We start from the raw sequence: 21928 nt of genomic DNA, 5'->3' as shown, positions 1-21928 counted from the left end.
AATATTACATTTGATTCAGATGGTGTTTCCAGTGGTGGTTCAGTGGTAGAATTCTTGCCTTCCATGCAGGAGACCTGGGTTTGACTTCTGGTCATTGCTCCTCAAGCGCAGCCACCACTCATCTGTCAGTGGAGGCTTGCATGCTGGTATGATGCTGAACAGGTTTCTGTGGAGCTTCCAGACTAAGATAGACTAGGAAGAAAGGCTTGGAGATCTAGTACTGAAAAATCAGCCAATGAAAACCCTATGGATCACAAGAGTCTTATCCTGTTGTGCGTTGGGTTGCCATGCATTGGGGGCTGACTTGACTGCAGCTAACAACAGCAATAACCTTCCTTTTCCCCAATCCTCAATCTCTGTCTCTTACACATGCTCACAAACGTATACACATACACACATGCATGCACACACACATGCACTATCATCCTTTGCTGAGGCATGATGGGTGTGCGGAAGGCAGTGGGGTGGAGAAAGCAAGCTTACTGACAAAAGCATAAGGAATCTCTCAATTTTAAAGCACATTAAGTAGCTAACTCTTGGCTTTGTCTGGGCTTCACATTCTTCCCCAGCAACCTCATGAATGCCCTCTTTACCTCCTTGTTCCTCAGGGTGTATATGAGAGGGTCAAGTGAAGGAGTGCCCACTGCATAGAAGAGACCAAAAAACTTGCCCCTCTCTTGGACATAGGGATTTTTGGGCTGGAGGTAGACAGCAGTGACTGAACTGTAGAAGACAGTGGCCACAATGAGATGGGAGGATCAAGTCCCAAAAGCCTTCCTCCTACCCTTTGCAGAGTTAATCCTCAGCACTGCCTAGGCAATGGCACCATAAGAAACAAGGATGAGAGTGAGAGGCACCACCAAGATAAGGACATTGGCTATCTGGATCTCATTGTAGGTGGTGTCCCCCCAGGAGAGTTGAATTAGAGCTGGGAACTCACACACAAAATCATCCACCTGCCGGTGGGGGCAGAAGGGCAGGCATAGGGTGGATGGTGTCTAGACCACTGACTCCACCAGCCCAATGACCCAGGCCACAGCTACCAGCTGCCGGCAAGGGGGGGGATGGTGGATGATGTTGGCATGATGGAGGGGCTGGCAGACAGCCACAGAGCAGTCAAAGGCCATCACTGTCAGGAGGATGCACTCAGTGGTCCCAAGGGACAGGAAGATAAAGAGCTGGACAGAGTAGCCAAGGAAGCTAGTGGTCTTCTTTGGGCCCCAGAGGTTGAACAGCATCTGGGGGACACAACTTGTTGTGAAGCAGAGATCCAAGAAGGAGAGGTTGGAGAGGAAAAAGTACGTTGAAGAGTGGAGCCTGGGGTCCAGGAGAGACAGCAGGATGATGAGTGTGTTGCCCACTAGGGTCAGGAAGTATGAAGTCAAGACAACCACAAAGAGAAGTTTTTCCAGCCCTGGGTATTCAGAAATGCCCAGAAGGAGAAAGCCCACTGTGGAGCTCTAGTTGGCCATGGCCTGTTCCTTCAGACCCTAGAGAAGGAGGAGAGCTGTCAGCCAAGTGTGTTCCACCCTGTTTTATAAAAACTCAAAAGAATGTGCTAAGAAACAGATGGGTACCTCTAATTCCTTTGACTTACTGACTGAGGGTACAGGAGGCCAATGAAACATTTGGATTAATTCACTGATTCGTTTATTCATTCAGCACACATTTTTGTCATTATGTAGGGCCCCTATCAGTTGGAATTGACTCAACGGCGATGAGTTTTGGTTTGGTTTTATGTTCTGAGAACTGTTCTAAGTGTTGAATTGTCCCTTATTTATTTGTGGGAGAAATTTTCTGATTATAAGTTATCTCCATGGGGTCGATGATTTTCTCTTGGTTGGAATGGATTTTGAAGAGCTTATACCACATGTGTATTTATACTCCATTTATTTTATAATTCTTTATTTCAAGGGAACTTATCAGAGACAGAGCACTTTTATCTATAATAGACTTTTCTTTGTGTCAAGCATCCCCCTTCACAGAGAGATCAGCTTGGTTGTCTTGACTTCATTAGCAGCTTGTCTGCTGAACCAGATGCCCTGGTTAGGAGAATTGGCCTACATTCTCAGTACCTGCCATGACAAGCTTACAGGCAGGAGAGGAGAGTGGTCCCAGGCACATTTTAAATCACTGAGGAGTTCATGAGAAAATTATCAAAAGACTCCAAAATCTGAAGGCACAATGATACCAAGATCCTGGGTAAATGAGAAAAAAGGCTCTGTAAGGTGAAGGATCAATATATATCTAGAGGAGGTAGCTTTAGAGAAGTATTGGGGCACAGAAGGCAGCTCAGAGATCAGAGTGGAGACTTCAGCTACTCTGGCAATTGAGAGGCAAGGACTCAGGGTTCTCTGGTCTTAGAAGATCTTAAGAAGGCCATTTAGGGGACGAGGGTGTCTACAGGTGAGAAAGCCGTGCAGCTGGCAGAAAGTGCCCTGGGAACTTACAGAATGGCATGAAATTCTCCCCATCATTGGGTTTCTCTCTTCCTTATGTTTAATCTCTATCACATCTCTCTTTTTGTCAGGAACTTCTACTTTTGCTCTTGCTTTGTTCGGTCCTTCTCTTTCTCTCATTGTTCTTTTTCCCATTACAAGATACTAAAAATTAAAAAAAAATTCTTACAAATTCAAACTAATGTGTGAGTAGAACCAATCGCTGTAGTTTAAAGAATAATAAAATCAACACCTCATATGCCTGTCGAACAGGTTAAGGAAATGAGCAAATGTTACAAGCGGCTTAGAAGCTTCTCTATGTCTCTCCTTGATCTCATCAATTTACTCCTCTCCCCCCAAGACACAACTACCATTCTAATTTTTTTTTAATGTTTAATTAATCATTCCCTTTTAGAGATATAATTTACATATCATGAAATTAACTCTTTTAAAGTATATAACTTAGTGGTTTTTAGTGCGTTCACAAAGTTGTGCAATCAACACTAATTCCAGAATTTTTTATCATTTCCAAAAGAAACTCCATACCCATTAGCAGTCATTCTCTCCATTGTTTTCTCTGTAATATAAAATTATTTGAATATCATCCTAAATAATAGCCAACAGTTTCTTATTTACCCATCAATGATCATCCTAATCAACTTTTTGCATTTCTAACTTTCTCATTCTCTTGGCATTTCACTTCCTCTCTTTCTCTGCCTTACTTCTGAATCTCTTTAGATAACATCTTCTTTAATGACTCTCCCCGTCTTCTCTCTTTTGATCTATTACCCCTTTCTCCTCCTCCTTTTCCCTCTAACACATTCGTTCATTAATTTATACATTTATTCATTTCTTGAGGCTCAAGATGCCAGCATTGTACTAGGAGCGGTGGGGAAGTGGGGGTTTGCTCAAGGAGTTTATGACAATCTAGTGTTTACAACAATCCTGCTATTGCTATTATAGCTACCATCTGTTGAGTGCTTCTTTAGGTGCCAAGCATGGTGTTAAGCAGCTCCCTGGACACCAGGCTCTCACAGCAACCCTGCAAAGTAGATATTATTATTCCAAGTTTACCAAAAAATGAACAGTCTCAGAGAGGTTAAGTAACTTGTCTAAGGTTACCCAGCCAATAAGTGCCAAGGCCAGGATTCTAGACCTTGTTTGAATCTGGTGCTCCACTATAGAGGACACGTGGAAACTGATGTCTCATAGGCAAAGAACAAACTTTCTACTTACCCTCAATCAAATAAATATCTCCTTGGTGCTCTGCTGCTAGAGATCCCCCATGATAAAGCTTTTAACTGCTGCCTAGCGTACACTATGGAGTCTTTGGTGGTTCAGTGATAGAATTCTTGTCTTCCATGCTCGAGACCTGTTTGATTCCCAATCAATGCACCTCATGTGCAGCCACCATCTGTCTGTCAGCGGAGGCTCGTGTGTTTCTATGATGCTGAATAGGTTTCAGCAGAGCTTCCAGACTAAGACAGACTAAGAAGAAAGGTCTTGCTATCTACTTCTGAAAATCAGTCAGTGAAAACCCTATGGATCACAACAGTCTTATCCAGAAGCATTCACGGGGATGGTGTAGAACTGGGCAACAGGTTTTCACCATTGTGTGTGGGGTCACCATGAATGAGAGGCCAACTCAACAGCAGCTAACAACTACAACAGCCTACACTTGGACATCAGTTAAAACTAAACTAAAGAGGAATGGGCACCCTTGAGTAGGTGCTTAGGTCTCTGTTCATGATAAGGACTGCAAATACTTACCATCAGGCATTTTTCTCAGCACTGCATATGTAAGTGATATGCTGAGGCCAGCTCATACTTGCTCTTGATTATGAAATTTACAGGAATTTGAGAGCCGGTCATTAAACCATTGGTAGCTCGTTCCCAGTGTAAATAGCTGTGCTGGGAATATTTACACTATGGAAGTTGACAAACACTACAAATCAGGGTTCAACCTCCTCCCTTCCCCAACCTGTTGTTAAACATTACTAGCATACCTCTGGTTGTCCCTCGTAACAACTGTAGGTATTATTATCTTCCTTTTAATATAAAGAAATTGAAATAAAGAGATGTCAAATAACTTGCCCAAGGCAATTTAGCTAGTAAACACCAGAGTTGATGTTTGAACCCAAGTGGGCTAGCTGCAGAGCCCACCACCCACAGCCTACCATATTTCTGCCAGGAAGATGAGGTCAAGGAAGCTCTTTGCCAACAATCTTCCCCTCAGTCTGGGGAGAAGTTAGCCTCTGTTTTGGCCCTGGTGGTAAAAACGCAGACGTGGTATGGAGGTAGAGGGAGGGATCCGAGGACCCCCATTCTATGGAGAGCAACAGCTCATTAATTCTGCTAAGACCTGTGGGTTCCACAGCCTACAGACAGTTATCTACTAATAATGGTATAAAGAAGAGGGGAATACCTAGAGGAAATATGCCAGCAATAATCATCCTTGTGGTAAGGAAAAAGGTCGCCCACTCCTTCCCTCTGTCAGTAGGGAAAACAAGGACAATGTCTCTCCTCCCCACCGCCTCCAGGCGTACAAACATTCCTCTCAAGCCTCTAATTCATCCAAGACCTCACTTTTTAAAGTTCTCAGCTTCCCTCCTTTTCATTTAATTCTTTTCTCTGAGTTGGACCACATTGTCGTAACAGAGAATTATAAAACCCTAGGGTTGGAAGAGCATTTAGGACGTTTAGTCTAATCCTCCTAAGATGTAGCTGAATCATTATCGTGTTCTCCCCTGTTAGAGTGGGGGCTTATGGGGTCAGCTAATAAATGATGTCTTGGCCCAGGTTCAGATCACCGTGGATCTACTAGGTCCAGGGACCTACCCAGTAGTCATGTCTGCTGTCCCCACTGTACAGTTGAAATGGACATACTTGGTAGTTGGCAGAATCTCCACATTAGTTCTTTGGCCTCTGGAGTAAAGGGTTATACTAGCGGGGAAGGCCAAGTGAAAGCCTTGAATCCGTACTGCCCCCTACTAAGATAATAAATCAAGAACAATATCATAGACAAGGAGAATGGCAGTGACTGATGCCACCTTAAAGGGATGTAGGGGTGATTGCCCCTATTACATCCTCCATTTAAGTCACCGGTCTGGTCCCTACAAAAACCAGATAGGTTAAAAGATGAGAGTGAACTATCACAAACCCAACTAAGTAGCAGACGAAATTTCAGCAGCTGTACCTGATGAACCTGGATTCCAGGTCTATAGTATGTGACTATTGATCTGGTGAATGTGTTCTTTTCAAACACTTTCAGAAAATAGGACCAGAAGCAGATTGCATTCACATGACTTGGATACAAGTATATATTTATGTTCAAACTCTCCTGTCATAATATGATCTAAAGGACATGCTGGAACTCCAGGCAAAAAGCAAAAATGAAAAAAACAGTTGTTGTTGAGTCGATTCTGACTCATGGCAAACCCATGTATTTCAGAACAGAACTGCACTCCATAGGGTTTTCAATGGCTGTGATCTTTCAGGAGTATATTGCCAGGGCTTTCTTCTGAGGTGCCATAGGACTTTCTTCCGAGGTGCCCCTGGGTGAATTTGAACTACTAACCTTTCAGTTAAGAGCTGAGTGCTTAACTCTGTTTCCACTCAGGGACTCCACTTCAGGCAAAAAAGCCCTGATTTGTAGAATTTGTCAATTTCTGTAATATAAGTATTCCCACTACAACCAATTTCAAGCTGTAATGTGGCATCACTGAACACAGAGTTAGGAAGAGATGCACTTTAGCACGCCATTATATGGTACATTGTATAGGATTTCTGTTATCCAGACACAATAGATGTAAATAACCACAGGCGCTTAGAGAGTAGGAAAATATATAAATATATAAAAATAAGTTTAGAGTATTTAGTACATTTGTTTATATAATTAAATTGTAATAATGGCTGTGTTTTAAAACTGATGTGCACAATTCCTGAAAATTTAACAACCAACTCCCATGAGATAGTGCAAGTCAGCTCCAACACACCACTGGAGAAGGACTTTCTGGACATTCCAGAAAGCATTGCATTGTTCCACTACAGCAATGACATCTTACTGATCAAACAGGATTAGCAAGAAGTTGTAAGTACTTGGTGGCATTGGTAAGGAAAATGCACCCCAGAAGGTGAGAGATAAACCCTATGAAGATTCAGGGGCCCTCTACATCATTGAAGTTTTTAGAGGCCCAGTGGTCTAGAGCATGCCAGGACATCCTTTCTAAAGTAAAGAACAAATTATTGCATCTCACATTTAACACCACTTGGGTGGCACAAAAGGTTAAGTGCTTGACTACTAGCTGAAAGGTTGCTGGTTTGAACCCACCAAGAGGTGCCTGGGAAGACGGGCCTGGCGATCTGCTTCCAAAAGGTTGTAGCCTTGAAACCTTATAGAGCAGTACTACTCTGCACACATGTGGTCACCATGAGTCGAAATTGATTTGATGGCAACTAATAACAGCAGCAACAACAATGGTAATACCACAAATGCTTGATTCTAGGGGCAGCATATTTCATACTCTTGGGAATACGGCATGGAACCATTTACTACTTCTTTGACCTTGACTGGAGCCCAGAGCGGATAAGAGTTCTGCAGCAGCTACAGGTTTTTGTGCATGCAGCACAGTTGCTTGAGCCATATGACCCTGCAGACCCTCAGGCATAAGAGGTATCAGTGGTAGAAATTTCTGGTAATCATCAAATGGAGAATTGCAACATAGGCCTTAGGGTTTGGATTGAAGCCATTCGATGTGCTGCAGAGACGTATACGCCATTCAGAAAATCATGACCTATTACTGGACCTTGTTAGAGACACAGAACTCCTGACCATGGGACGTCAAGTAACCATGAGACTACAGTCCATTATAGCTGAGTTCTGTCAGACCTACCACGTGATATGGTCTGGTGATCACAGCAATAATCAGTTGTAAGAGAAAGGCAGCACTTCCTGGATTGAGCATGAGCAGAACTGGAGGGCAGAAGCAATGTGCATGAGCAGGTGGCCCAGGCCCCTGTACTAGCCATACTGTTACCTAGATGCCTCTCCATCTGCTCACAGTAATGGCTGAATGAGGTAGGAGGAGTATTCCAGGTATCTATTCCTGCATAAGCTCCCCAAAATGTGGTGGCTCAACTCAACAACAATTTTATTGTATTTCACAATGTTGTGGGGCAGAAATTTTGGAAGAACTTGGCTTGGTGATTCTTCTGTTCCATGTGGCATCAACTGGGATCACTTGGAAGTATTCAGCTGATAGATAGAGTGTAATAGCTTCACTCATGTGTCTGGCACCACCTTGGTGGGAATGATCTAAGTCTGGGTTCAGCTAGGCCCTTCTCCCTCTTTATGCTGTCTTGGGGCCTCTCTACATGATCTCTTCAGCATGGTACTCAAACTTCTTACATGGTGACTCAGGGCTCTAAGAGACCAACATAGAACTGCAAGTTCACTTAAAGTCTAGGCCCAGAACTGGCATGGTATCATTCTACCACACTGCATTGGTCAAAGCAGTCATAGGCCAGCCCAGATTCAAGGGCAGGGGAAATAAAGCTCCTTCTCTTTGGAAGGATTGTCAAAGAACTTGTAGCCTTGTTTAGTTTGCCTTGGGGAGCGGGTACTTTATGACCAGCTGATGGAGGAAAAAAGGCTGAGCTTGTTTCATGACCATATCAGGTCAGTTCATGGGTGTGAGCTGAAGATGGACTGCTGTTGCACTACATCCCCATCAAGTGTGCCCTGGGAAGACAGTAGTGAGGGTACATCCTCCTGATAGGCAGAGCCTTGGGTGATGCCCCTGTCATCCACTTCATTTTGAAAGAAAAAATGGTCCAATGAAAGAATATATATGAACTCATAGGAAGTGGCCAATGGCTTGGCTGGTTCATCAAGGGCCTGTGTCTTAATTACCTAGTGCTATTGTAATAGAAATTTAAAGAACAGAAATTTATTTTCTCACAGTTTTGGGGGCCTGATGTCCAAATCAGAGTCTTGACCTTGTCAATTCCTTCTGTGGGGCTCTCTCCTAGTTTCTGGTGACTGCTGGCAATTCCTGACATTCCTTTGCTGGTAGACAATCCTCACATGGCATCTGTCTTCCCTCTGTATGTGTCTTTGTGTCTATTCTGCTCTTTTTATAACTCAGAATTGATTAGGTTTAGGATCCATACTACTCCGACATAACCTCATTAGCATAACAAAAGAAACTCTAGTTCCAAACAGAATCACATCCACAGCAAAGAGGACAAGACTTCATTACATATTGTGGGGGCACACAATTCAGTCTACAACAGCTCGGAAGAAGAAGAGTTGGAAGATTGGGAACAATAATATCCAAGGAAGAGGCATGTGCACTGATCTGTAGGAATGGGCAAGATGTGTGAAGATGCTTGTATTGCATGTCAACACCCTCCAGAGAGCATCCACAAATAAGGTACTAAACATCCAAGTAATCAGAATGACTACAGGGTAGATGGTATCAACTAGCCTCTACCATGGGCAAACTAGTGCTGGCACAATGGGCTTTGAAAGCAGTAGCCATGGTGGCAGGATGGAGGCTATGCATGGGTCCAACAGCCTGGGCTTCCATTCACCAAGCCCAGTCTAGATGCCACTGCTGCTGAATGTGTAACTTGCCATACATATGCTGACACTGTGCCCCTGATACGGCATTATATGCTGGGTATGAGTTTACAGATAGAGGATTCAAAACCAGGACAATTTGAATGCTGCAAAATGGAAGATGACCCTGGGCCACCCCATTATCCTGCAGCCCAAGACTACATTAGCGGTTTTGATTATATTCATATACCTTTCACAAGTGGCCATCAGACCCAAATACAAAGCTCAGTGATGGTCTCAGAATTATATTTTGGTTTCCTGTGATTCTCTCCCAAGTTGAGCTTTTTGAAATTCTTTTTGGTTTCAGATCATATAATGGATAGATTAACAACCTCTGCTAGTTTTGCGATGTGTAAAATATTAATGGATGAGGCAGCTTTGAGAGTGGGGAAGGAGCCGGATGTTGATAATTAACCTAGTTTATTTAACTTTTATTCTAGCTTCCACTTTGTTATGGTCGTTTTGTCTGGCAACTAGTGATGAGCACTGAAACTGGTTTCTATTGGAGCATAAGCTTGTAGCCACCTCTATCCTGAGCCTATAGCAGCTTAAAATTCATACACACACACACACACACACACACACACAAACACACTCTTTATTTGTGTATGTTAAATGCACAAGATTAACATTTAAAACACAAGAAAAGGTATATAGTAAAAAGCAGATTTCCCTTCCATGTCTGTTTTTCAACAAGCTACCCAGTTCGTCTCTCCAGAGGCAACAATCATAACCACGTTCTTATGTTTCTTTTAGTAATATTCTATGCGTATTATATCAGCGTGAATCCAATAAGGAGATGGAAACCACACAGTGGTTTAGACAGGGAAATTTAAATATAAAACATTGTTAAAACCAGTTGCCGTGGAGTCAACTCTGACCCATGGTGACCCCACGTGTGTCAGAGTAGAACGGTGTGCCATTGGTTTTTAAATGGCTGATTTTTCAGAAGTAAATCACCAGATCTTTCTTTTGAAGTGCCTCTGGGTGGACTCAAACCTCCAGACTTACAGTTAACAGCAGAGCGCATTAACCATTTGCACAACCCAGGGACTCCAAAGCATTGTTGTTGTTAGGAGTTGTGGAGTCACCTAATATTATAGCATTTTTAAGCTATGGTAAAGAGTAGATAAAGGAGTAACTGTAAGATGTAAAGAGAACACTACAGGGTACCCTAGGGCCAAGGCAGAGTACCTAAGAAAGAGCAAAATTGGGCCCCTTTTCAAGGCTGGGATTTGGATCTCACTGGAAAAGGTGTGATTGCAGTCACTGGATGGCAGAAAACTTCATGGCATTTCCCAGGCCAGAGGTGGTCCACAGTTGCTGGACAAGCAAGAAGCGATTCTTAGGGGCACAGGCAAGCCGTAACTGGTGAGTGGGTGTGTGTATATTCTGAGGAAGTCAGGGCACTGCTGTAGGCAGGAGGACAAGGGTTCAGTGTCTGAGTTGACAGAGCTACATGAGATAAACATTCAGGGGAGCAGATAATTCGAAGGAGTTCAGGTGTCAGTGTGGGTGGGAGGCATGGAGCGTGCAGTGTTCACAATAGGAGAGCCACGGAACAGTGATCACCAGGCTGGTTTGGGGCTGCGAGGTCAACGAGGTACCATGTGTTCTGGGCACATGGCTGGGGCAGAGCAACACCGGACGTCCTCACGCCTGCATCAGACCGTGCAACTGCTGGACCCAGCAAGAGAAGCTCCTTTCTCTGCAAATTTCCTCCAGAGCCCTTTACTGAGAAAGCTTAATGTCTTGCTCACTGTAAAGGAGAAATGCTTAAAAGAATTCCATCATTTATTGCAGAGCACTTATTGAACTTGAATTCAAGCTGAGAGGCAATATATAGACAGTGGGCACACATATACAAATATGAATATAAACATAAGCATAAATACGTATATGTGTGTATATATGTTTAATTTCCTTACCTTTAAATGCAATGCCAGCATATTATTTGTTTATTATGCACCTCACTATGCATTTGCTAAGAGAGAATTCCATGTCAGTATATATAGAGTTGCCTCTTTTTAAAGACAACCTATTATTTCACTATATATACCTTCATATATTTAACCAATCCCTTATTGATGAATTTTAAGATATTTCCAATCTTTGCTATTAAGAACAATAGAATAATGAGTATCATTGTTTATATGTTATTCTACACCCACATAAGTGTATTAATGGGATACATTTCTACAAGTAGAGTTGCTAAGTCAAAGGTATGTGCATGAACATTTTGAAAATTATATTTTAAAAGTAAAATTTGATACACAAAAAGAATAAAGGTTACACAAATGCCAACTATAACACTAATCACCCAATAAACACTCATTAAGCCACCACCCAACCAAAGTACTCGAATATTACCACTAACTCACAACTTCTCTACCTCGCTCAACTGTCTCCCCCTTAGATGTATCTACTATGAATCGTTGGCTGCTTTTTATTTGAACAGGTTTATAATGAGATATCTCCTTCAAGTAACTGTCTCAGCATTTAAATTGGGCTTTATCTCTGACCTGTAGGCTTCTTCTATGCTAAAAAGCAGGCATATCCTGAATTTGAAAGTACCTCTTTCTCTTTCTCTTCTCTCTATGAAGTTTTGATTATTTTCGCAATTTTTTAAAAGAGCATCATACTTTAAGTACCCTTCAGGGACTTGTTTTTTTTCTTTCCACTCAATACTATGTCTCTAAGATTTATCTATATTGTTGCTTGCAGATGTAATACATTCATTTTTCACTGCTATATGATAATCCACCATTTAAAAAATCTATTTTTCTGCTATTGAAAGACATTTGTGTTGATTCAGTTTGGTATATTTATTTCAAATTTTGATAGGTAGCATGAAATTGTCCTCCTTTAAATTTTCTTGAAATATTTTTTCTGCCGTTTTCTCTCCTTTCTTGCTGGAACTCCCATTATGTGTATGTTGGTATGCTTGTTGGTGCCCATAGATCTCTGAGACTCCGTTCAATGTTTTTTTTTTTTTCATTCTTTTTCCTTACTGTCTTAAAATGTATAATCCCTATTGCTTTGCCTTAAATTCGACAATCCTTTCATTTTATTGAGGCCCACTTTCGGTGTCTTGTTACTCACAGCTCTCTGTACAACTTACCTCTTGTCTTCCAGTCTGTTGCTTGCCCCAACCAACACTGCAAACTTACAGTAGCCTTGATGTGACCTTTCCTAATTGTTTGCCACCGAGACTGCTATTGTTTTTGACATGCCCAAGAGAGGGAATTTTCTGTTTTATGCTCCAAATGAGGTCAACCTCGTTTGCAGCAGAGCTGCTTACCATTACAGCCTTCCCTGCCTTGGCTCTACTTTCATGCCTTGGAGCTGGAGAAGGATAGGATTAGCCCAGGCTAAAAAGCCAGCAACTTCCACTGTTCTTACTGAGGTTCCTTACATTTTCTTGAATAAACTCTTCTCAATGTTTTGTATGCCCTTGGTTAAAGGTTCTTTTTGACAATTTTACTCAGATATATTGATGATTTTGGGGGAGAGGACTTTCCAAACTTCAACTCAGCAATTCTGAATTTTTACACCAACCAGGGAAATAAGAATTCAAAGTAGGTTTTGGATTAAGTTTGGTTTGCACTTTTATATCATTGTTAATTCTAAAAGCACTTTCACACATTGCATCCTGAGCCTTTACTCATAGAAGTGTTGGAGGCCTCTTCTCCAGGGAGGATTCAATGGGTGGAATGACTTGATTAGGGCCACCCCATCAGCTTGGGGCAAGATGGGATACTCATGGACTCCTATGTCACTTGCTCCATCTCCTTAACTGATCAAGATCACCACAGCCTATTTTGTACTTTGTCTCATTTCCTAATTTTGTTAGAAGGCAGTAAAGGTAAGAATATTTTGTCTCTGAGGGAATTTATTATGACACAGAGCAAGAAAATCCACTGCGATACTGCATTAAGAGGCAGGGATGTCAGACTTCCAAGAAATCTTTTCCAAGGTCAGGAATAGGGGCACCCAGGAAGTCTGGGATAACTCTTTCCCTGACCTTGAGCGGGGAGGAATTTGACATAGGAAGGGAGGAGGAAAGAGAGAGGGAACACCAGAATCCAGATTTGTTTTTCATGTTCCTTGAAAGGGAACTGATTCTCAGAATCCAGGTGCTCTTTCAGGGGAATCCCCAGAATTAGTTGCTCCTGGGAGGATCCCAGGCTTGCCCTCACGGTCACCCCATGCTGGAAATCCCCAACTCCTGTGGGTGGCTTCTCTGTTGTGAGCCCAGTATCCAGTCAATCAGGGAGAGCATGATGCTGGTGAGTTTGGGGTAGGGATTTCTGTTCCTCTTTGTGGAGCTTGTATGGGGGAGGTAGGCTCACTTTAACTGACGAGAAGGGATGACAGACCAACCTCTAAGACTCCACCTGGGAGTGGAAACCTCAAGGGTTTAGTCTTTGCTTGGTCCCAACTGTTGAGCCCTGGAGGTCTAGGGGAGCCTTTGGGACCTGATGGGGGTGGGATGATGGGTGCTAGTGTCATCTGGATGTGGACGAAGGTGGTAGCCTTGAATGTTCACAGTGCTGATAGAATAGTTTTTACTGACCTTTCTACCAGACTTTAGTCTTCCTCCAGGCTCTGACTCCTGCACTTATGGATACTCTGCTCACCTCTGCTGAGAGGGGAGGAATAAGGGGGGGGGGTCCCATACAGGGTCTGCCATCCAGGAATACCCCGATGACATTTATGTCCTGAACTTCTTCTTGTTCTCACTTATCCCAAGGCTACTTGCAGCTTCCTCTCCTCTGCTTTTCTTTGTCTCTCTGCCTCCCCTCTCTATATACACCTCTCCTAATACACATACACACACAATTTCCTAATTTTGTTGGAAGGCAAATAAAGTAAGAATATTTTGTCTCTGAGCAAATTTATTATGACACAGAGCAAGAAAATACACTCTGATACTGCATTAAGAGACAGTGATGTCAGACCTCCAAGAAGAAATCTTTCCTGTGGTCAGGAATGGTCACCCATTGATTCCGGGACAGCTCTTCCCCTTACCTTGGGCAAAGAGGAATTTCACATAGGAAGGGAGGAGGAAAGAGAGAAGACCAGAATCCAGATTTTTTTTTCATGTTCCCTGAAAGGGAACTGATCCTCAGAATCCAGGTCCTCTCTGGGTAGGGAATCCCTGGAATTAGTTTTTACTGAGAGGATCCCAGGCTTGCCCTCATGGTCACCCCATGCTGGAAATCCCCAACTCCTGAGGGTGGCTTCTGTGTTGCGAGCCCAGTGTCTGTTCAATTAGGGACGACATGATGCTGATGAGTTTGGGGTGGAGATATTTATTCCTATTTGTAGAGCTTGTAAAGGAGTGGTAGGCTCACTTTAACTGACGAGAAGGGATGACTGATCAACCTCTAAGACTCTGCCTGGGAGTGGAGACCTCAGGGGTTTAGTCTTTGCTTAGCCCCAACTATTGAGACCCTGGAGGTCTAGGGGAGCCATTGGGACCTGATGAGGGTTGGATGATCGGGGGGTTGGTGTCATCTGGAGGTGAACCAGTGTGGCACCCTTGAACGTTCACAGTCCTGAAAGAATAGTTCTTACCGACCTTTCTACCAGATTTCAATCTTCTTCAGTCTCTGACTCCTGCACTTACAGATTTTCTGTCCACCTCTGCCAAGTGGGGAAGAGTAGATGGGAAGGTCCTGGCAGGGCCTGCCCAGAATTCAGGTGAGGATCTAAGAAGGTAATGGTGGGGATAAACCTTGAAAAGTGAATAGGAGTTCATAATGAAGTTAGAGTTTGTACTGCTGCTTCTTTTCTTCCTTTCCAGGCCCTTCCACTATCCACAGTCCACTGCAGCATTTTATCACCTTCAATTTGATTTGACAGTTTGTGCCTGGCCATTGGAGGATGGTCAGAATCCCAGAATCCCACTGAAGATGGATTCAGGACAACTGTTATCTAGTGCATAACAGTCAAAGAGCAGAGCTGTGACTTCAATTGCCACTGTCTATAAAGGAGTGAGGAATTGAAAATCTGCTTCAGAAATGGGAAGAGATCTTCATAAATTGAGAGCGGGTTAGTGCTATAATCCCTGGAATGCTGAATGGTCAGGGAACTATTAGGACTGAAGAAGTAAAGCCTTCTGCTTGAAGACTCATTTGAATATAAATCCTAATGATACTGCCATAGTTGATTATGGTGTGAAAGCAACAGGGTGCACTTAGAAAGTTGCCAGATTGAGCGTCTCAGGGCCTGGCTTTTAGTTCTAACATACTGCGCTGTGTTCTTGGGTAAAAATCATTAAATTCTCCAAGCTTCAGCTCCACCTCGATCCTCCTTAAGTCAGTAGAGAGAAACCATCCTGATGAAGGAAGAAAGAAAACATGCTAGGAACCAGAAGTGGTGATGACATGATAATTGGGGACAGATTATATAACCGGCCATAGGCATGATGGCTTAGGGAATTTATAATGGTGGTGAAGACAGTTAAACAGAAACCACAAAAGAAAATAGAGAAGAGGTTAAATATTAAATATTGATGTAAAATATGATAATGTATCAAAAATAAGATAATGTTTTTGAGTGTTAACTGTGAATTAGAGATACTTACCTCCTCTTACTGTAGTGTCAGTCTCTCTCTCTACTTCTCTGTCTGTGTCATATAATCAGACACTGTGACCTACTGAAGAAGCTTGGATGGGTGTAGGGAAACATTCTTGGAAAACCATGAAGAAATTCTTCTTAATTTAGATAACACATAAAGCTAATATTCCTCAGCCTTCCCGGGAGTATCCATCCTTTCCTAGAAATCTTATGAATGCCCTCTTTACCTCCTTGTTCCTCAGGGTGTACAGGAGAGGGTTACGTGAAGGAGTGCCCTCTGCATAGAAGAGACCAAAGATCTCACCCCTCTTCTGGGCATAGGGATTTTAGTGTTGGAGGTAGACAGAAATGACTGAGCTGTAAAGGATAGTGACCAGAGTGAGATGGGAAGAACAGATTCCAAAAACCTTTCTCCATGCTATTGCAGGGTTAATCTTCATCACTGCCCAGGCAATGGCACCATATGAGATAAGAATGAGGGTGAGTGGCATAACCAGGAAGATGACACTGTACACAGCCAATTGAATCTCATTATAGATGGTGTTCCCACAGAAGAATCAAATTAGAGATGAGACCACACATAAAAAGTCATCTATCTGTTGGTGGGGGCAGAAAGGTAGGTGGAGTGGATTATTGATTAAACCAGACCCATAACCCAGGCCACAGCCACCAGCTAACGACATAGGTTGGAGTGGATGATGGTGGAATAGTGGAGAGGCTGGCAGACAGCCACATAGCAATCAAATGCCATCATTGTCAGGAGGATGCACTCAGTTGTCCCCAGGGACAGGAAGATGAAGAGCTGGACAGAGCAGCCAAGGAAGCCAATGGTCTTCTCTGGGCCTCAGAGGTTGAACAGCATTTGGGGGACAAAACTTGTGGTGAAGCAGAGATCCTAGAAGGAGAGGTTGGAGAGGAAAAAGTACACTGGAGAGTGGAGCCCGGGGTTCAGCACCGACAGCAGGATGATGAGTGTGTTGCCCACTAGGGTCAGGAGGTATGAAGTCGAGACAACCACAAAGAGAATCTTTTCCAGCCCTGGGTGTTCAGAAAAGCCCAGAAGGAAGAATTCCACTGGGGAGCTTTGGTTAACCATAGCCTGTTCCTTTAGACCCTAGAGAGACAGGAGAGCTGTGTTCCAACCTATTTAATAAGAACACACCCTGGGTACTTTCAGGTCATACAGGTTTCCCTTCTCTCTCTTCTCACCAAGCCTCCATTTCCCAGGCTTATCACCATCCAGCAGCTCCTTCTCTTCCCCTGTTCCTCCTGATCAAATGTTGTCTAGTGGGAACAAAGAAACCGCAAATGTGCTGGCAAACAGATGAAACTTCATACTGGTACCTCTTACTCACTCTTTGAGGACAAAAAAGGCTGATGCAAAATATGAGATTAATTAATTGGCTTTCATTAATTCAACAGTCAATTATGGAGCACCTATTTTGTTCTGAAGGAGCCCTGATGGAGCAGTGGTTAAAGAACTTGACTGCTAACCGAATCAGCGGTTTGAACCCACCAGCCGCTCCATGGCAGAAAAATATGACAGTCTGCTTCGGTAAAGATTCACAGCCTTGGAAACCCTATGGGAGCAGTTCCACTCTGTCCTATAGGGTTACTAGGAGTTGGAATCGACTCAACAGCAATGGGTTTGTTTTGGTTTATTTAGTCCTGAGTACTGTGGGAGTTCTGAATATTCTCCTGCATAAGTCCAGGAAGATTGAACAAAGAAATGCTGTAATCAAATTTCCTGATCATAAATAATAAATATCTCTGTAGGGTTATTTTCTTTTGGGAGGGAGCATAAATATTCTAGAATCATTCATGTTTTATTTACTTTACCTTTATTTTCCGGGTAGTCCACCATAGACAAAAGTGTGGATTAAGGAGCAGCTTCCTCTTCTGCGTGAAGTGACCCCATCCACAGAGAGTTCATTTAGGTGATCTTGTCCTTTCTAAACAAAATAATTATGATTTATTAAACTAAATACAAGAGCTTTGTCTACAATATAAATTTCTCAACTTAAAATTATGTGCAATGCAGCAAAGTAGAATCTCAAAACACTGCCATTTATGGAATCTTTATAGTCTTCTGTAACTGTAACAATTTTTAGGAGATGTGGCTTAAAAATGAAAAAGATCTCTTTTTTTAATCTTTTCCCTTTCAGATAAGATTATATTAACAGCAAAGCGCTGAGTTGAAATTGAGACATTGAAATAGCACTTAGCATTTGTATGCTTCTTGAATTCTATTCACTATTCAGGAGATTTTAAAAACTTTTTATATAAAAATTGCAAGCTTACGGGAATTTTCCAAGAATAGTCTAAAGAACTCTTGTATCCAGATTAACCAGTTGTTGTCATTTTGCCACGTTTCTTTTTATCATTTCATCTTTCTGTTTATAAACACAGTTACGCTTATTCTGAGATATATGAGAGTAGATCGCATAGATCATGTCTCTTCTCTCTTTCACATTTCAGCATGTAGTTTCTAAGAAAAAAGAAATACTGTTATAGAAACATAGTAGTTACTAAATATAGGAAATTCAACGTTGATAAAATATTACTATCTACTCTATAATCCATACTACAATGTTGCCATTTGTTCTAATAATGTCTTTTATAGAAGTTTTCTCTATAGAAGATCTCTTCTAGATCATATATGTCTGACGATAGCCTCATTAGCAGCTTTTCTTTAGTCAATGAAACAACAAGCCTTAATCAAAGTATAGGTTGATAGGTTCAGGCCCCGCCAGGGGAAGCTGAGAGGCTGGAGGGAGTGTGACCTTATGTACATGAAAAACACAGGGAAATACACGAAGAGCTGTCAAGACCCACAGAAAATAAAGGCTAATAATGCAAAAGTAATGGGTAAGTGAGAGAGAAGTCTTCATAGTAAAAGGCAATATGGGTGGGTGAATCAACGATAAACTTCTGGAGGAGGTGACCTGGATTTCTGCTGTGAAAAACAGCATTAAAGCACAGGTCAACCCAGAGATGGGGATGGGAGATGGCACCCACCCTGATAGCTCAGAGGCAGGACCTCACTTTCTTCTGGGCACAGATAACCTTAGAAGGACATTTATGGAACGAGTGGCAGGCAAATTTGTGGTCATGTTGGCAGAAATTGTCCTGGAAACTTATAGCATGGCATGACCATCTCTCCACTACAGCATCTCCATTTTGTGTTAAAAGCTATATCTCATTTCCCTTTTTATCAGGATTCCCTTTGTGTGTGTGTGTGTGTGTGTGTGTGTGTGTGTGTATGTGTGTCCCCGTCTGTATTCCTTCCACCATCATTACTTTCCCCCTTGAAGATATGATCTTTTTCTCTTAAAAAATTATTCAAACAAAACCAAATCCACTGCCATCGAGTTGATTCCAACTCATAGCGACCCTATAGGACAGAGTAGAGGTGCCCCATAGGGTTTCCAAGGAGCGGCTGGTGGATTCAAACTGCCGATGTTTGGGTTAGCATCCGAAGTCTGTGCCATGAGGGCTTTATTCAAACAAAATAGTGGTATAAAACATATCTATGAATTTTACAGAAGAAACACAGGATGCCAATCTCATATAAATATGCCCACCTCCTTTCAATTTGCCAAAACTTGGGCTTCTCCAGCCTCCAGACAATTAATTAGCCACTGGTTCTAATGATGGTTAAGCAGGGAGGGGAGCATCCACACGTTACCAGGATCTGAGAAGCCTCCTGTGTAATCCTCCCGCTCACATCTCCTTCTTGCCCCTTGGAGAGATAACTGCTATTCTGATTATTTTTAATTCATCATCCCTTTTTAACCTATGTCGCATCTTAACAATTGCCCATCATGTCTCATTCATCCACCACCTGTTGCATTTCTCATATTCTTACTTTCGTGGCAACTTATTGTCTCACTCAGCATGTTTTTTTCTGAACCTCCTCAGTTTATATTTTCCTTTTGGCTCTTTCTGTTTTTTCCTGCTCTCTGTCTTTCAGAACATGCCTTTTCCTTGTCTTTCTCCTGGTGCTTCTTTCCTCTGGTACCAACAAAAGGCAAGCACCACTTTTCCACTTCCCATTAATTTAATATTCATGCTTGCACTCATTTCTTTATTGTCAGTCACCAAAGAGCCAGTCATGTAATACTGCTGCAAGGGAATGAGATACAAATTTTGCTCTACAATACAGTAAAGATAATCATGATATTGCTTTAGCAGTTACTATATGTTGAGTGCTTTCTATGTACCAGGCACTGTGCTAAACAATTTCCTGAATACCTAGTTCTCACAACAACCCTGAAAGGTAGTTGATATTATCCCCATTTTAAAGAAGAAGAAATAGTCTCTGAGAGGTGAAGTAACTTACCCTAGGTTACTCCGTCAAGAAGTGCCACAGCCAGGATATTAGATCCTGTATGATTCTAAATCTGGTGTTCCTGGTGGCTCCACTATTGAGGACATGAAATTGATGGGCTGTAGGAGAATAAAGTTGTAACGTACCAGCAATCAAGTCAGAATTTTCTCATGGCTTTGCTGCCAGAGCTTCCCCAAGACAAGAAGCTTCTAGAATGGTTGGAGCCCCCAGGTGACCCTCACAATGCGAACTGTAAGCAAACTACGGAGAAGTAGTACAGCCTTGAAGATGATTAGAGCTTAGAGGTCAGGTAATAGTAGTGATTGTTAGTGTTTACCGCTTGGGCACTTTTCAAAGTATTTTACATACATACATTGCCCCTCACAACAACTTCAAGAGGTGGGTACTATTTTTATATTCTTTTCCTGCTAAAGAAATGAAAGCATACAGAGGATGAATAACCTGTTTTGGAAACGTTAACTAGTAAGCACCAGAGCAGAGATTTGAACCCAGATGGGCTGACTACAGAGGCCATGCACTAACCACATCCCACCACCATCACTCTGCTGGGCACATGAGGCCAAGGGAGGTCAGAGGGAACTCTTTGCTATGGAGCTCTTTGCTAACAACCTCTCTAGACGCACTGGAGGTAGAAAGGGAAGTATGGTGAGGTGATGGAGGGAGGGATCCCAGGACTCCAATCCCATGGAGAGAAACAGCTTGTTAATTCTGCCAAGATTTGGAGCCCCACAGCCTACAGACAATTCGCCATTGACACTAATGATGGTTAAGAAGGGAGGGAAGGATCCAGAGGAAATGTGGAAGCAACAGTACTCGCTGTGGTGAAAAAAAAGTTCACCCACTGCTCCTCTCTGTCACTGAGGAGTACCAGGTCATGGTTCTCTTCTTGCAACCACCTCCAGAGCATGTCCTGTATTTCCAATATTTCCTCTCAAGCCTCTAATGTGCTCACTTAATATCACCTTACTTTGATTTATTCTCTCCCCCCTTTTATGTTGTAGTATAATTTACATAATAAAATACACAGATTTTAATGTACAGTTCACTGAGTCTTGACAAGTGTATACTAGTGGAGATACAGAACATTTCCATTACTCCAAAAGTTCCTCATGCCCATTTACAGTAACCACCACTTCCTCACTCCTTCATCCAGGCAACCGCTGATCTGATTTCTATCATTTTGGATTGTTTTGCCTGTTCTAGATCTTCATATAAATGGATTCATCCAGCACATACTCTTCTGTGTTTCATTTATTATACTCTGCACAACATTTTTGAGATGCATCCATGTTGTTTTGTGCATCGATAGTCCATTCCCCCTTTTTTTTTTTTAATTTCTGAGTAGTAGTCCATTGTATGAAGATATCGCAATTTGTTCATGCATTCACCTGTTGGTAGATATTTGTGTTGTGGTGGTTTTAAAATATGTCCCCAAATTCTTTGATACTGCTCTCTTCACAAGATAGTCTACTTAGCTTTTCTTAAAGTGTGAGCTATAGTTTATTTTTTTTATTTTCTATATTTGCCTGCAGTTTTTTTTTTTTTGCTAAGCAACAAACATTATTAGCAGAAATTTCGCTAAAGAGGAAACACTTTTTAAAAATTTTTTCCCATACAAAAATTTATGCATACATTGTTATGTGACTCTAATTGCTCTCTCCACACTGTGACAGCACACTCCTCCTTTCCACCCCTGATTCCCCATGTCCATTCAACCAGCTGCTAACCCTCTCTGCCTTCCCATCTCACCTCCGGATAGAAGCTGCCTGTTTAGTCTCTTGTATGTACTTGAGCTAAGAGGCACACTCCTCAGGAATATCACTTTATGTCCCATAGTCCAGTCCAATCCCTGTCTGAAGAGTTGGCCTCGGAAATTGTTTTAGTTCTGGGCTGATAGAGAATCCAGGGGCCATGCTTTCCGGGATTTCTCCA

The 21928-nt window shown here is 42.3% G+C and overlaps 1 protein-coding gene and 2 pseudogenes across 1 annotated transcript in view; 1 reads left to right on the top strand and 2 right to left on the bottom strand.

The window, feature by feature from the left end:
- Positions 1-521: 521 nt before the first annotated feature.
- On the bottom strand, positions 522-1472 carry LOC101346174 (olfactory receptor 2H2-like; annotated as a pseudogene).
- Positions 1473-15051: 13579 nt separating this feature from the next.
- The window catches only part of UBD (ubiquitin D), a 28777-nt gene continuing 21900 nt past the window's right edge, over positions 15052-21928 (top strand). The window contains exon 1 of the mRNA XM_023741417.1: positions 15052-15117. The gene's annotated coding sequence lies outside the window, so the exon portion shown is untranslated. The remainder of the gene's footprint in view (positions 15118-21928) is intronic.
- On the bottom strand, positions 15687-16819 carry LOC101345920 (olfactory receptor 2H1-like; annotated as a pseudogene).

Source organism: Trichechus manatus, unplaced genomic scaffold, assembly GCF_000243295.1.
Source record: "Trichechus manatus latirostris isolate Lorelei unplaced genomic scaffold, TriManLat1.0 scaffold00180, whole genome shotgun sequence".
Lineage (NCBI taxonomy): Eukaryota > Metazoa > Chordata > Mammalia > Sirenia > Trichechidae > Trichechus > Trichechus manatus.
Note: the sequence above shows the minus strand (reverse complement) of the source record. Positions and strands in the feature narration are given on the sequence as shown.